The sequence below is a fragment of the Chroicocephalus ridibundus genome, chromosome 1 (genome assembly GCF_963924245.1).
Source record: "Chroicocephalus ridibundus chromosome 1, bChrRid1.1, whole genome shotgun sequence".
Lineage (NCBI taxonomy): Eukaryota > Metazoa > Chordata > Aves > Charadriiformes > Laridae > Chroicocephalus > Chroicocephalus ridibundus.
In genome coordinates this window covers 106,891,397-106,907,770 of record NC_086284.1, presented here as the reverse complement: position 1 = coordinate 106,907,770, position 16,374 = coordinate 106,891,397, and the positions used below count along the sequence as shown (strand labels likewise).

Genomic DNA, 16,374 nt, shown 5'->3' with positions numbered 1-16,374 from the left:
GGTTTTTTGGGAAATGAATATGCATTTCAAAGAATGAGACAGCAAGTGAGGCTGGAGGAGCATTTGGAGGGTTGCCAGTGTTTGTGCTCACCTGTATTTCCAAAGCCACTCTTTTTCTGGAGGTCTCCAATGAGTTCTGTCACCTCTGTGCTCACAGTATATCATTGAGCACTTGAATGCTTATTATATAAAACTTCTTAAGCCAGGCAGAAGGTGAACTTGGCAGCTGAACATCTGGTCCTGTTCACTTGTCAGTTTCTAACACACACTGGGAGGTGAAGGAGCTCTTGGAAAAGGAAGAAGGGGAAAGCAGCCATTTCTGAACAGCAGCAAGTAATACAACAGCAGTAGTTGTTGGACCACTAGTAAGTCTGCAACCCCTCCTGGTTAATAGGAATTAAAGCAGGTACCCAATTTCTCTCAAAGGTTATTTACAGGGGAAAACATGATGGGAGAATCTGGTAATAAGCCTTTTCGAATGCTTGCTTTTTACAAGTTCAAAACTTAGCAGTTTTCCATAGGAGATGAGAAGGTCAAACTTGCATTGAAACAGCTACAGTTTGATCCTGGCTGTTTGAAAAAGTAAGAAATGGTCAGACTTGAGCTGCAAAGAACAGACCCTACAGGTATGAAGTTTCAATAGATATATTTACAGAGCCTTTGTTTGGATTAACTTCTTAAGGGTTGAAAATGCTCTCAAGCCTATCCAAACTACTGGGTCAGACACCAAGGGAAACAAGATGTATTATCGCAGAAAGCAATGTATTATAGGGTTGTTTTGGTACCAGATAATATTACTAATAGGGGCTATATTTGCTGATCACAAACTGCTAGCACAGTTCTTGGAGGTAATGATGGAACACGCATTTTTGAGTGACTTTTCCTCAAATTAACATAATAAAGAAACCAAAATGATTATGTATTGTGTATCAGCCTGCAGAAATAAATTGGGAGATGCTCTTGGGAGTGGTGTGCTAAGTCATGACGTTGTGTATGTTGGCTAGAGCTGGTTTAGAGTTGGAGAGGTGCTTGTGCTTGGCATACTTGTAAACATATGAGGAAACGATATGCAGAAAACCGGAGTTTGAATACGTATTATGTGAGTTGAGACAGCAGTTTAGCACTTGAATGTACAGACAGTACTTATCTCTGGGAGGCCCTGGTTCATAACTGAAGCCTTCTCGCAACTGTACTGGCAAAAATGAGTAAAAACACATTATCTGGAATTATATCTGTAGAATGCATAGGTGTGTTTAGGTGCATATTATACTTAGCTTTTGTGCTCTAGTACCCTTCTCGTTTCTATAAAATGGTCTTAAAAAGTAAATATTGGTTCTTTGCCCTTTGACTGTTGGGACACCTAAATTGATTTTTCTACCCCTAGTCAACCACAAAGGTGAGAAATTTTGTCTTAAATTCCTGGTTTGTTGTTTGTGGCTCTTGTTTTCTGTACCGTACTGCCAGGTTGACTGGGATTTGTGGGAGTGTGTCAGGGCTTTGGTGCAGCTTTTACACCATTCAAACTGGTGGCAGTGAGCACTTTGAGACTGGGAATAAAGCAGGCTGTAGTTAATAACAAAGGGCTGTACTTCTGTGTTTGGGGAGGCTGCTTCCCTGTGTAAATACAGAAAAATCTGAGAGGGCACAGTGGCTGGGGATGGGAGCGTGGGCTTTGGTGTGCCGAGACCCGTGGAGCGCTGCTGGCTGGGAGCCCCTGCAGTTCTGGCTTGAGGCATTGCTCAGTGGCGTTGGCTGGGGCGTTCTGAGCCCCCCTTTTTCATGCTACGGAGCTTTACCGGGTCTGGTTGACTGGTGTTGAGCTTGCTTTTTTTAAAATGTAGACTGAAGAAAAGTCAGGCCCTGCTGAGAATAAAGCACTTAGCTGACCCATGCTGTATGAAAGGTGTTTGCATGAATTAAGTTAACTCTTAAGTTGAGCAAGTTAATTCTAAACAGAAATATATGCTTTCTGTAATAAATGTGACGTGACTGAAGACTCTTTAAATGCTGCTGCTGAATTAAATTTTAACGTGATGTCCTGCCAATTGAGGTGTTCTATGTCAAGATTTGGAAAAGGATATAAGTTTTAGTAACTTCTAACGTACAAATGCATACATCCCGTTGCTTGAGATGTAGAAGATGATAACTAATCAGCAACTTATACTGCACATAAACAACTCCAGCTTGTTTCAGATGTTTGCAACTCTTAACTGTAGGAATAATTAAATAGAGGAGGATTATCTCTAAAACCAAAGTAGTAGAATATCCTAGGAAGACATCACTGGTACCTGCTTAGCACTGTTCAGAAACAAAAATATGTGATAAATGTTGATGGGTTGAGTTCTTTTGTTGTGTTGTTGGTTTGTTGGTGTGCGTGGGGTTTTTTTGTGTCTGTCCATCCCCCCAGTGTGTGTGTCTCTTTTTTTTTTCCCTTTCATTCTCCTTTAATGACCATATAAAATCCAATTAAAAGATCACTAAAAATGCTTATATGTTGGAAGAGTTTGTGCAGAAAAGGTCTTTATCCTCTGAAAAGACTTAGTAGCTTTCCATTTAAATGTCAGTAAATATTTTTATTTGAAAGGTAAATGTTTTTGGTTTTACTCAGTATTTCAGTATTCTTTGTATCTTGCAATGAATGCTGCCGTTGCCTTCTGTTCACCAACGTAATGGTCCTCCCTGGTGTAATGTGATTCACTGAGACACAAGAATGTCATGATCATTTGAGAGGCTCCTCAAAGGAAAATCAATATTTCTATATTGCAATAGAACAATACAGCACCTGAAAATGTAAAAGAGGGAGGGTTGGGACAGCCAGGTGCTAGTAAAGGCTCAGAAGACTTTTTTTTAATGATGGTATTGTAGTATTGGAGTGACTAGTAAAACAAATTCGGACACTCCAAATTGACTGGTAACATCAAACTTGGTGCCTGGGAGAGGAGGGGAAGAGAAGTAAGCAAACGCATCCATAGTGGAAGTATGCTTAGACATCAAGAAGCGACCCTTTGGACTGCATTAGTGTATGGGTTTGCTACTTGCCATACAGTCTAAGAGGCCTTTACATAATTCAGTTTGAAAATCAATTGCTTTATTTTTATTTTTTTCCTTTTCTAAATAAGACCTACGTCCTGGATGTCAACTAGTGCTATTTGAATCAAGTGATACGGAAGTCTTCTGGAATATCGTAAAGTCGTAAGAAGTAAATGTGATTCTTTTCTTAGTACGTGTTCAGCGTAAGTGTTGTTGAAATGATGGCTCGGGGTACTTCCAGAAGTTAATGTACTTATAGCACTCGTCCTTGGAACCTTTCAATAAATAATGTTCTAGTGGATGAAAGTCATCTGGGGAAGCTGTTTAACAACAGGGAATCAGCGCCATATGTAGAGAGACTAACTAAAAAATTTGTTTTCAGCTCTACTTTTCCCCTGTCACTGCATACTCTGTTACTTATTTTATTCATGTTCTAGTTGAATCTCTAGCTGAGTCCTCAAGACTGTAACAATCCACACACAGTTGCTGTTCGCTTTCCAGCTGTGTTCAAATTCTTAGCCCCCTTTTTTTTTAGGGGGGAGAGGGGAGGGGAAGCAGTGCTACAAAGGTTTTGCCCAGTTGCCAAAGAGTGCAGTGGCTTTCTAACATAAATAGCTGTTGGGAGAATGCACTGATTTTTGTGAGAGAAGAATGGAGCGATGTCTCTTTATAAGCATTTAAACTTATTTAAAGTTTATTCAAAGCTTTTGAAAGCTATGTAAACAGAGAAGGAGGAGAGGGGTGGCCAGTTCTTATATGTACAGACTTTCAGGTGCAGAATATTTTTCTTCAGAACACCAAAACTGCACAGAAGGGTTTGTTTTTTTTTTCTTACCTTTTTAAGCCTGTCTTCAGTCCAACAAGTAAAAAACTCATAAACCTTTGAGGCAGATACTTTGCCTTCTAGTAAAATAATAAGACCTAAAAGAATAGAATATATATATAACAAAATCTACTAAACCCAAAAGGTTGTTTAACACTTCACTTTAGAAAGCTGGGAATAAGTCAGTATTTAGGATCCGCCTAGCATTTGATAAACTCTGAACACAACTGGATTTAACTTCAACTAATTTTTTTGGTGGGGAGGGGGCAAAGTTGAGCTTGTCTCTTATGGCATCTTTAACGGTGGATTGTATACAACAGTGCATACTCCCCCCACCCCCAAAGCAAAAGAGCAGCTTGGAGGTAGGACATGATGGGCAAGGAACAGAGTTGCTGTTTGTTAATGAAGTGATGCTGTACGTATGGATTCCAGCAGAAATTAGATGTTACAAGCAGTTAACGAAATATTGGAAGGGGGTAAGGAGGAATTTGCCCTTCTTTTGAAGCTGAATTAGCTCACATTGCATGAATACAAAGAGAAAGAGAGGGACAAATCATAGCTAGAGAGAATATCAATAGAACTAACAGTGTAGCTTGTGTGTCCAATATGTACATAAAAAAGTTGACTGGAGTCCTAGTAACACTGTTTGCAGGCATACTATTTAAAATAGTCTGTCAAATATAGATATGTTAGTAACTTAAACACCTTCAGTTGTGGGGTGGGACTAATCTCTGAGAACTAGAAAAATCATCTACAGTGTCATGTTGCTGTTAAGGCTGCAATCCTGTACCTATATGCTACAGTATTATAACTTTATGGAGCCCTGCCGAAATCTTATATGTAAAAATGTGGTATGAAATCTGATTATTTTAGGTTGTCAGTTGTGGTGACTGAAGGGTAGACAGTCCATGTTTTTTAGCTGCCTCTGTCTTGGGATGGGAAACGTGCTGGATGGACAGATAGTATCCAAGGAAAGTCCTATGGCTAAATGAGGCAAGTGGTTTAGTTAAGAAATAAAACCGTTTAAGTAGAAGATATGTGTAGACTTGGCTGTGAAGAGTTCCATATCTGTAAACTCTGAAGTGGATACTCTTTCCTGTGAAAGTAATTAATTTTTTCTTGTAAGGAACCTGTTCCTTATCTGCCCTAAAACAATACCTGGCACTCATAAATCATAAAAGCTTATGGGCTTATTTTACAAAGGTGCATTCAGCAGAATTGTTGAACTCTTACTTAGTTGGGGATGAGTTCCTCTTAGAAGAGAAATACTGGTAGCAATCTATTATTCAACAAGGCATCTTGTTTGATTTCTTGACCACTCATAGCTCTGCTGATGCTAGCTCTGTACCATCCAGGCTCACTGCAAGAGGCCCAGCCCTGCAACAACAGTGGGAATAACTACATAAATGTGCGCTGATCCTCCTCTTACAAAAATATATTGTTCTGTGAATTTAGAGCTGAACTCCGAAGACCTCATTTTGTGTTTGGGTTCCATGTGATCACAATGCTTATGCTGCTGTTTGCCAGTATAGTCCTTGGCCTGTTCTTCAGTCATCTTTCTCAAAAAGGGATCCTTAAACTGAAATTAATTGACCTCAGTTGAAGGAGCACAAGGACCTTTAAAGTGGTATTATTTAGTCTTATTTCTAAAGGAAACTTCAGTTTAAGCAATAATAGCGTGACACAAGTTTCTAGAGCATCAGTATCTCATGAGTAGTTGGTTATAAAGGGAATATGGGCAGAAGTAGGCAAAGCATGTGGGAAAACAGTAGTTTCAAACAGTATATATGCCTATCTGGAGTCACGGTTTCATGAACTGTGTTAATCTATTGACTCTAAGTAGTATTCTAGAAATGTAGCATGTGTGTTTTGGTGATATAATATCTTACATGCTCTGTAGACTATCACAGATATAGCCACTTTAACCACCAGACTTTTAAGCATTAAATTGCATTTGAGGAGGTAGTGACCCAAGGGGCTGAATCCTTAATCAGGTATGGCTTATTCTAATAAAAAGAAAATTTAAAAAATCTAATTGCTTTAAAAAAAATATATATAAAAATTCCCAGGTCTACACGTTCCTGGTACTATTTCTGTCTCTGAATGTGACTAGATTGACTAGTTAATTCTGACAAGATTATTTGTCTTCCATACAAATCATTCTGTCTCCTGGGTTATTTTTCTGTTGTAGTTTTACAGCATTACAGAATTGCTGACATCTTTTTTGTTTCATTTTTGTGTGAGTGAAACAGCTGGTACTTTCTTAGTTTAAGTAACAAGATCATCAAATCCTATTACGTGAAGCAACAAACCAGTGAATTGTGAATGTTAGGTCACACACTGAGCTTTCCCTTCTTCTGACGCAAAGCAGCAGAGTGCTTCATTAGCGAACCTTACCCAAATATTCTTGAGGATGTGGCTCCTACTACATCTCTTCTGTTGAAAAGCTGTGGTGATTACCAAGTTAACATTTCTGCTTGATTTAAAAATAAACAAAAAAAGCACAGAGTTACTTTATTATGTTTATACCCGTTTCCTGTGTAACTTTCCAGTGTTGTTCTTCTAATGTTTTCTAATCTGAATACCCATATGTTGTTTTGCTTGGGTAGCTTTTAATGTGATGAAGGCTCTAGTGGTTTGGTTTTGTTTTTACCGTCTTCATCCCCTTTAAGGAAAACTTGGCACCTATTATACTGTGACCTATTGTTCCTAGCTCTACCTTCCGGAGGATTTCTTCTAATCAACCTTCTCCTTTAAGCATGCAAAACATCTTCTGTTTGTTCTAGCTCCTCTTGATATGTATCAGCCGTAACTGAATTGAAGGAGTGGCTTCAGTCTTGTTCAAATGTGCCAGAAGGTGCTTCTATAAAATTTTATATTAAAGAACTAAATTATCTATTAAAGGCCTGTAGAATTAAGGCTAAAGTTATACATTTGTACTGTAAACTACGATGTTGATTGAAAGTAATAGTCATCAAACCTGACTGTTAGCTGCTTCTGGCAGGAACAGACAATTGAGCAGACTTGGCAGTGTAAGAGACCATGTGTGAATGAAAATGGGATGAGCTAATTTGGCAATTGCATTTGGATTATTAGGGAGGGTTCACCAAATCCTTTTGGCCAGCAGAGAAGTGGTCATCATGTTCCCAGCTCATATTAGCAAAGAATCTCGTCTGGAGGAAAAAAAAGTTAAAACGTGAAGTTCAGTGCTGTTTATCATTAATAAGATGCAGTCTTAAAAATCACGGTTTGAGTGAAATGTGTTCAAGTGAAAACACCACTCCCACCCCCAGTTATTGGAAACATCTCCTCAGAAATCCCAAATTCACAAAGCATTGCACAATGCTCTTGCTGAGTATTTGTATTTAAAGAGCATCCTACTGTTTTTGGAAAGACTCTGACTTTTTTTTTTTTATGGACATGCTAGCTAGAATGACATCAGAGTATGTCCCAAAGTCAGCAAAAATTGAATGGGAGAAAGCCCGTGTAAAGCCCTTTTTAAAAACTCACCACAAAGAGTTATTCTTACATCCATTGCATGTTAGTATAGAGGTATATTCTAGGTCAATGTTTGCTTCAGAGAGAACGGTTTCTTTTTAAATTAATGTGTTTCAGATGTATCGTCCCTTTCAGTGGGGGACATAAGGTGACAACACTGACTTGGCTTCGATTATTACATTTTGCTGAAAATGGGACATTTGGGTGTAGTTGGTCAAATTAGCTATCCTACCTGCTACTGTCTGCAGTGCACAATTCTGGTTAGTTAACTGTTCCTATACCTTTAGAAGCTGGAACTTAATACAGATTCATATGTACTCATCCTCTGCAGTGAAAGAGCTTTGTAGAAATGCTGAGATTAATAACAAAGGGGTTGAGAAGACCTACTGGGGAAAAACTGCTCTAAACTCAAGAAAGGACTGAGGATGCACAGGAAATTAGATTCCAGCTTAAATGAATAAGACTAACTATGGGAAGAGACATTTCTTCATTATAACAGTGTATTTACTTAGAACGATTTAAAATTGTAGCATCTGGAAATACGATCCTACATTGAGAGCGACTGAATTACTTCACTGGTTCTGAACGAGCAGGGACTCCAGTTTCATATGGTGTTTACTGGAGTTGTAATTTATGCTGGTTGGCACAGTTGGAAAGTAAACTAAATTTGTTTTCAGGGTTTTTTAGATAAGTAATGTGTATTTGTACGTAAGTATTTGTAGGTATATAAACGACGGACTTCTAGAAAGTGTTTATCCTTTTCCAATTGCTCGGCAATTCCAGCAAAAGTCACTTAAGTGTTGTAGGAGACTTCAGAGATCTTTACCTCGAATTGTGGGCCAGAGTGGTTGTGTGGGTTTTGAGGGGGGGGGCGGGTAGTGGGGTGTTGCTTGTTTCTTCTAGTTGCCCAACTCTCTTGCGTTTCAGGGCTGATTTTACGGCTGATGTAAATCAGGCGAGTACTCTTGACTTCAGAGGAACGTGCTAGTTTGCACTGGGTACCTAGCTTTGCTTTAACTTACTCATTTGTTTTAATTTAACCATTCTGCGACAGTTCTTCTAGGTGTTTGCGCAGGCCTGCCTTTCGCTGAATCGTTACCCCTAGTCGCACCGCTAGAGATGTGTTTCTTCCGAGAGCTGCCGGAGCGTGTGGTATGAGGTGGGCGGCTCGGCAGCAGCCAGGGGCTGCTGCTCCCGTGGCCCGTCCGCGCAGTCTTTTGAACACGCGACGGTACCAGACACAAGCCGCCCGCATCCCGATGCATCTTAAAATGAGCAACGGCTGAAGCAGCTCCAGGCTTGCGCTGCATTTACAAGCTGTCTTTGAGCTGCTGCTGAGTTGCCGTGGAAACCAATGTCGAGCAGGACTGGGAGAGGGCTGGAAAATAGGCTTTTTTTTTTTTTTTTCTTTTCTGTGGGAGCCTGAGTAGTTTAAAACCCCATCCCCCGTTTTCAGAAGCTCCCTCTGAATTGCCATGGAGACAAGAGGAGTAGCGGAGTTTGGGGTCTCATAAAAGTGCGAGCTATAAATATTTATTTGGTTAATAGTGTATGCTTTCTGGATTGTCTTTCTGTTGGGATAAACTCCATGCTACACTGAACCTTTGCAAGCTGTGAATTCAAACCGTTCCTTTCTTCTGTGTGAGTAGAAAAAGAGGAGGGGGAAAAACAAACTTTGAAGGGAATTGCATTTCACATTTTGATTATTAATTACATAAAAATTAATTATAAATTTATCTTTTCCCAGAATTTCCCACACCATCTCATGCAGTAATCTTTCAGCGTTGGGACCGCTGAAAGCTCTTGGGAGGCTGCTCAGTTTATCTGGAATTGTTGAGTTCTGGCGTTCACGGTTTCTTCAGAAAGGCTGACCTAAATAATCTCTTCCTTTCTTGTCCCGTGCTACTTGACTTTTATTCCCTACTTTCTCCTCCACAAGCGCTTCCAGTTTTGTGTTTCCAGGGCCAACTGTCCTTGGGGCTCTGCTCTGAAATGAATCATTACCATGGTCTTAAACTCTTAGGACTACTACTGATAACTTTAGATAATTGGCTCTGACAACTTCAGTCTCTTACTACTGTTACTTTCAGGTTTGGTTTTTTTTTTGCTTAATTTGAAAGTTAAGAATAAAGGCACCATCAGCTGGTGTGCTAGCCTTCCAGATTGCACTAAACAGTACACCCAAAGCCGAGGATTAACTCATTTTTAGGTAGGCATTGTAAATGAAAACCTCTTTGCTGGTCTGCTCTGTAGTTGAGGCCTTTAACACAAGAACTTCTTTCCCCTGTGAGACTGAGAGCTCCTCAGATTATCCAATACCAACAGGTAGAAATCCTGCTTTTAGTCACTTTCTGGCAAAGTTTCTCTTCCCCTGTTTAAATAACTCCTGGCTGAATGAAAATGCAATTCTGCATTCTGTTTCTCATGTGACTTCCATTATGAAGGAAGAGTTACTGAAGCTGATTAAAACCTACTCTCTGTAACAGATGACTGTGAAGGATTGTTTTTATTTTTATGATACATCTAAATAAAATAGCATATTTTTGCATTAGGCTGTAGGCCTCTGGATATGTAATACGTAATAAATCCCAGAAAAACTATTTGAACATGATCAGCTTGGGCATTTAAACACTGTCACTTTAGCCTAAGTTTTTGGGTTGTGGTTTGTTTTTTGGTTTTGTTTTGTGTTTTGGTGGGGTTTTTTTCCCTGAAACAACCTGTTACTTGTCAAGTTTTCCTGTTTGGAGGAGCCACCATGAAGTACACCTTCAGGTAGGTGACACCTTGCTTTGTTGCAATAGAGGTCTTGCAGGTGGGATACCTTAAAACTTGACTGCTTTGTCTTGAGTATCTGTAGATTATTTTGATTATTTTTAATTCTTTTTTTTTTAAACTTGACAACTGCTCTTAATTTGGGATCTTTTAATAAAAAAAGGTGAAAAAAAAGTATCTGCTGACTTCCCAGCAAGACACTTAATATGTGTGTGTTAGATATCTCATTGACCTACCATCTGGATGCTAGCCTTGTTATTAGCTTCAAAAATATAGCTCTGCTCAGGAGAGCAAACAGAGCGGAGGATTACTCCATTGTGCATGGCTCTGAGCCTGGGCTGGAAGGGGCAAAAATGCCTTTGGGTTTGGTGAAAATTTTTTTGGTTTCACCGGGTGTGGGGGGAAGGTCAATTTTGTGTGTATCAGATACTCAGCTGTAGAGATGGAATTTTAATTTTGTAATAGCTGCTCTTCCAAAAAAGAAGCCAAACCAAATATTGGATTTAGCTGTTTTCTTCCCACTGCCCCAGCTCTTCCCTTGCTCTAAAAACCTAGCCCATTTCTCCAAGAATAAAAGGGGAAGGCTTGTATAAAAAGAGGGGAGGGAAAGCTAGCAGGTGTCTGTACGTGTAAACTGCAGTTCATTACAGGGCTTTTCATGAGGTTATTAATAAATCTCTTTATGGAGAAGGCACTGCCTATAACATAGAAGTTAAGCTGTGTAACTCTGCCAGTGAGCTTTCATTCCTTGCATCCTCCTATTCTTTGAATCTTCTGAGTATCTAAAAGCTTGCTTCTTCTGCTGTATCTCTGTCATTCCCAGGAGTCAAGACCAAGACATTGCATTTCTAGTACTGTCTAAGGAGTTAAAATAACTAGCCGTATTTTTTTTTCCTTGACGCCTGAAACACTACCAGCACAGATACCCTAGAACAGCTTCTTTGTAGTGCCAGGAAACCAGCACTGCATCTGCTCATATCAAGGAACAGTTTTCTTTATAGTTGTAAGGATTAAAAACTTAACTTCTTTGTTAAAGGCAGTTTCTTCAAGCTGCTAGAAAAACTTTTCTCATTTTCCACTGATGTAGGGATAGCACGTGTATAAATAGTGTAGGATCCCTAGGTTTCCTTCCTTGATTAAGAACATCTGCAAGGTCTAGGTCCTCATTAGCCAGTAAAAGTGTTGGAAACCTTGCTGTGTATTTCACAGCGTGTTAAGCTACTCTTAAGAGCTGTATGTGTTACCACCAGGTCTCAGAGAGTTGCAGCATCTCTGGGGTCTGAACAACCAAAACTTGCTTGAGTGTTTAAATCCAGCAGTTTCCAAAACATGACAGAAGTGCTGCTGACAGCTGCCATATAAGTGGAGGGGTGGCTGAGAAACTCTTTTAAGTTCCTTTTGTGTTTTACACCCCTTTAGCTGTTCAGCCAGAAAATGCGCCTTCTCTCTTGGATTACTACCCTTTATGCAGTCGCACCACGCCTATTAAAATACAGATTTGCTCTCCCCATCTGGGCTTAGATGGGTTTATTATTCCCACCCTGCAGACCCCTCCTTCAGGCTACTCCCTTATTTGTTTTCTCTGGCTGAAGGTATGCAGGGTTGATTTTTTTGTAAATCGGATAAACTCTGCCCAAAGTAAATCCTGTTCTATTATTAATCTTTAAGATTCAAGAAATTTTGTAACTCAAGATAACTGAAAGTCTGAAGTTGAGCTTCTTTTTCCTTTTTTTTGCCCATGATGCAGGATGATTTCTTCTAGCCCTTGTCTAAAATTTGAAGTCTTAATGCCACGTTTATGTTATGTTTACTTAATGAAGCTGGGTTTACTCCAGTTATTTCCAGCTATGTTCTGGTGCCTAAATTGCCAATTTTGGAGATCATTTAAGGACTCAGTCCAACACAGGAGACTCCTGCAGAGGCTGTGAATACTCCCCATCTCTCTCCAGCATGTTTGCTGGAATTTAGCATTCACCAAGCAGAACTGATGGAGGATGAAGGCTGCTTAAACACGGACTGCTGACAGCAACGTGGCTGGGAAGAGTGGTGGATCTGAGCCCCGGCTGCTGGCTGTTAACTGTCAGAGTTAACATAGTCAAGCCTGCCAATGCCACTGTGAGCAGGGTTGGTAGCCTTTCGGTTGTCGTAGCCACATCTTAGACTACTAAGAAGAATGGGACTTAGTCTTTTTTTTTTTTTTTTTAAGGTTATGCACAACTAAATCTCTCCAAAGGTAGATAGCTAGATAGCTTCTCCTCCCTCCTCCCCATTTATGGACTATGTAATCTGTGGACTAGTTCTCTTAGGAAAAAAAATGTGGCAACAGGAGAGACAAAACAGACATGAGTGTTTAAACGCTGGGTATCACTTGAGTACCTCATGGTAGGTAGTTACATAGCTGAGAAGTCTGTATCAGCATCTAAGCACATCACCAATGGTTTATCCTGGGGCGGTTGTGTGTCTGAAGGGTGCTAACACCAAACGGATGTCTGGTTTCCTCTTCTCTTTTAGGTTCAGTGGGAGAACTGTCTTCATTATCACTTTATTCTTGGAACATCAGACTTCCTAAACTTACAGTGTCCTCTGAAATCCTTTGTTAAGCTTTGCTCTAAACCACCTGCTCTTTAGAACTTGGCAAAATACCACAAGACTGCCTTTTCTCTTGTACTTATAACTTTGTTTTGATTCTGTTCTCATGTAACTTCCTCCAGGCACACTGTTTCCTTTGATTTGGTTTGACTAATATGCTTTTCCTTAATGATTCCTCCAGCTAGTTGTTTCAGTTTACAGCTGTGTGCGTGGTTATCAAATGGAAAGTGTGTATTTTTGGGATTTACTTCTAAACAAATGGAGTTATTGGCACGAAAGAGCAGGGCTATTTTTTCAGTCTGTATAAAAGGTGAACAAAAAGTTTACTAGTACAGTAATATGTCATGTTTTCACTATTGATCTTTATATGGTGAATTAAAATCCAAAGCTTAGAACTAAGTTTCTGAGTAGTTGTTGGAGGCATTTCTAAAAAGACAATTTAAGAAAGAGATGCTCTAGCTTTGAAGAGGTCTCTTGTCTTTCTGCTTGATCAGAATATATAATGGTTTTAATTTGGTCAGCTATCTCTACAACAGCTATCTCTTAAGCTACTGTTTGGACTCTGATGCTTCTTGAAGAGGGGCATGTACATGTGTGGTTTGTGTGTGTGAGGAGGAATGCTGTGTGTATGTTGAAGTTCTTTATCTTTTCTGATGTATCTTATACTTACTGCATTGCATAATTGGATCTTCATGTATTCTATAAATCCCTTGATGCAACAGGAAATATAGAGACTTTGTCCAATTGTAAGCTCCCAAAACAAAGTACGCAAAGTAATTCCATGATGACTTGCATAGTGAGAAGTACCATGATCCTGCCCCAAAAGTCATAACGTTTTCTTATCCATAAGCTAGAAGCTACAATACTTAGACTGTGACAGTGGGCTACCTGACATCTCTATTAAAGAGGAGTGAAGTTTCTAGGTCTATGAAACAGTGAATGTAATACAGTGGTAAATTGCGTGTATTTGAGCTGCTTTGTGTCCAGACAGAGAAGGTTGGTGTGTCACTTATAAATGGCTCTGCCCACACATTGGAGCCCTAGAAATGCTCCCTACCTAAGTGTTAGCTGCTGTCAGAGCCTCAGAACAAAATGCTCCTCCCTATCATGAACATATGAAGGAATATGTTATTTCAATAGATAAACCTGATTTCTCATCTATTGGCATATAGGATAAAAAGGAGTGGTGGTGTTACTGCTCTAGAAACAACATGGTTTGGGTAAAAGTCAAAAGCTAGTTTTTTTTCTGTAAATCTAAATAGGGCTTAATCGGTTAAAAGGAAAATGACTTAATGACTTCAGGCTTTATTCTAGACCAAGCTTAGACAAAACTGAGGAGATGGGCTTGATGTAGACATGCAGAAGTAACAGTAATTTTGGGAGGCACTGGAGAGGTGGTTCCCTCCTCTGGTTTCAATGGGGTGTGTCGGGGGGGCATTTTTTGTTTTTCATTTCTTTTTTTAAAGTCCAACAGGAAAGTTTCCTTTCTTGATGGGGTGGAAAAAATTTCCAAGTGCTATTTGTAATGCAAATATTTTTTGCTATTTCAGTACTTTAAGGGTACGTAAATGGCATGGCTGGAATTGATGTCTTCACTTTTTATTTATTTTCATATTATAAACTTCTGCTGTAACTATTTTGGGGTAATGCAAACATGATGGTAAGATCAAAACATATTAAGGACAGGATAGTTGCACACAAACTTGGATCTTTTGGTAATGTGCGCATGTGAACATATGTTTCTCTTAGAAATAAGAAATGTTGGACATGCATTTGGAAGGGGATGGTGAGAGATCTAGAAAGGAGCAGCTTTGAAGAGCAATACAGGAGTATGGCATGTGGGTGCCCCGGCCGGGCTGTCGGGGGTGCCCAGGCTGGGCGGCTTCTGTGGTGAGCGGCCAGGGCTGCCCCGAGCCGGACACAGATGGTTTCAGCTGGCTCTAACCCACCCCCCGCAGGGCACAGCTTTGCCAAGTGAAGTCTCTGTCTTTCTCTTGACACACGAGCTTTTTAACTTTATTTTCTCCCCTGTCATGTTGAGGAGGGGAAGTGAGAGGGTGGCTGGGTGGGCGTCTGGCAGCTGGCCAAGGTCAACCCACCACAATAGGATACAGTGAAAGAGTAACTGAACTTTTGCTACAGTGCTGGGAACTCAATTACCTATTCTTACTGTTGCTCCATGACTCAGAGGCAATGCTTACAGATACCGATAGAACCACAATCTGTATTTTTAAAGGATGCTGAAAAAAAACCCCTAGAAAATTACAGAAGGAAAGGGCTGTAGGAAGAGTTTGGGTGGAGAATTCACTCTGTAGTGCCAGACTTGAACGATAAAGAATGGTCTTCAATTGAGAAGAAAACCATGATGGTGTATGGGATCGGTACTGTTTAATACCTTCATCAGTGACACAAACAGAGGGATCGAGTGCACCCTCAGCAAGTTTGCTGACTACACCAAGCTGAGTGGTGCAGTTGATATGCCTGAGGGATGGAGTGCCATCCAGAGGGACCTGGACAAGCTTGAGAGGTGAGCCCCTGTGAGCCTCATGAAGTTCAACAAGGCGAAGTGCAAGGTCCTGCACATGGATTGGGGCAACCACCAATATCAATACAGGCTATGGGATAAAGGGCTTGAGACCAGGCCTGCTGAGAAGGACTTGGAGGGAGCTGCTGGATGAAAAGCTGGACATGAGCTGTAAATGTGCGCTTGCAGCCCAGAAACCCAACCATATCCTGGGCTACATCAAAAGAAGCCTGGCCAGCAGGTCAAGGGAGGTGATTCTGCCCCTCTGCTCTCGTGAGACGCCACCTGGAGTATTGTGTCCAGCTCTGGAGCCCTTGGCACAGGAAAACCATGGAACTGTTCGAGTGAGTCCAGAGGAGGGCAACAAAAATGATCAAAGGGATGGAACACCTCTCCTGTGAAGACAGGCTGAGAGAGTTGGGTTTGTTCATCCTGGAGAAGAGAAGGCTCTGGGGGGACCTTATAGCAGCCTTTCAGTACTTAAAGGGGGCCTACAAGAAAGATAGGCACAATTTTTTTAGTGGGGCCTGTTGCAATAGGAGAAGGGGTAATGGCTTTAAACGAAAAGAGGGAAGACTTAGTCTGGATATAAGGAAGAAATTTTTACATTGAGCATGGTGAAACACTGGAACAGGTTGCCCAGAGAGATGCTAGATGCACCATCCCTGGAAACGTTCAAGGTCAGGTTGGACAGGGCCTCTGGGCAACCTGATCTAGTTGAAGATGTCCCTGCTTATTGCAGGGGGGTTGGACTAGATGACCTTTAAAGGTCCCTTCCAACCTAGCACATTCTATGATCGTACCTTCATACAAAGAAGGTGCGAACTCAGAGCAGTGAGAACTGTTGTGGTTTACCCCCACCTGGCAAAAAAGAACCATACGGTCTTTCACTCACTCCCCACCACCAACAGCATAATGGAGGTAGAATCAGAAGGAAAAGGCAAAACTTGTGAGTTGACATAAAGGCAGTTTAACAGAACAGCAAAGGAAAGAGGAAAGCAACAATATTACTGATAGAGGAATACTAAGGGAATCTTATCAGTGCTTCTAAACATCTAAAGAATGGGTGTCAAGAGAATGGGGTCAGGCTCTTCTCAGTGGAGCCTGTCGACAGGACAAGGGGCAATGGACACAAGCT

At 40.6% G+C, this 16,374-nt stretch overlaps 1 protein-coding gene across 2 annotated transcripts in view; it reads left to right on the top strand.

The window, feature by feature from the left end:
• JAM2 (junctional adhesion molecule 2) overlaps positions 1–16,374 on the top strand; it is a 37,673-nt gene that overhangs the window by 6,148 nt on the left and 15,151 nt on the right. The window contains exon 1 of one of the 2 annotated variants that reach the window (XM_063347268.1): positions 8,974–8,992. The exons of the other annotated variant lie outside the window; for it this stretch is intronic. The gene's annotated coding sequence lies outside the window, so the exon portion shown is untranslated. Of the gene's footprint in view, positions 1–8,973; positions 8,993–16,374 lie in introns of those variants that run through there. 2 annotated transcript variants of the gene reach the window in all.